Source organism: Psammomys obesus, unplaced genomic scaffold (assembly GCF_907164565.1).
Source record: "Psammomys obesus unplaced genomic scaffold, mPsaObe1.curated_primary_1811, whole genome shotgun sequence".
Classification (NCBI taxonomy): Eukaryota; Metazoa; Chordata; class Mammalia; order Rodentia; family Muridae; genus Psammomys; species Psammomys obesus.
This window is the reverse complement of record NW_026596147.1, coordinates 7,954,438-7,954,803: the sequence shown is the minus strand read 5'-3', so window position 1 is coordinate 7,954,803 and position 366 is coordinate 7,954,438. Positions and strand designations below refer to the sequence as shown.

Here is a 366-nt window from a genome sequence, read left to right as displayed (position 1 = left end):
GAAACAAAGACACGGGTATCTGTTTTAGTTTTCAAAGAGATTGATGTGATGCCACAGTTTCCGCACAGGCAAACCGAGATTCTGTTCACACATTCAATTTCAGGTTAGCAAAGGAACTAAGATACACGAAGAAAGTGAACAGGAAACATATGATGGTTTTATTGTTTCTTTTATTTTTCAAAGCCAGCATCGTCAAAACTGGGCAGGAAACTATCTCCAAAGATCCAGATACCTATCATGATGAAGAATAAAACTTCACTGTTAAAAAACAAAGATTCCTGGGCTTTACCACAGAAATTGTGATTCATTAGGTCTGAGGTGGAGTCAGTCACCAGCAGTGGGGGGGGGGGGGGGGGGGGGGGGGGG

The 366-nt window shown here is 42.9% G+C and overlaps 1 protein-coding gene across 1 annotated transcript in view; it reads right to left on the bottom strand.

Moving 5' to 3' along the window:
* The window catches only part of Rwdd4 (RWD domain containing 4), a 26,522-nt gene that overhangs the window by 23,997 nt on the left and 2,159 nt on the right, over positions 1–366 (bottom strand). The window lies entirely within an intron of this gene.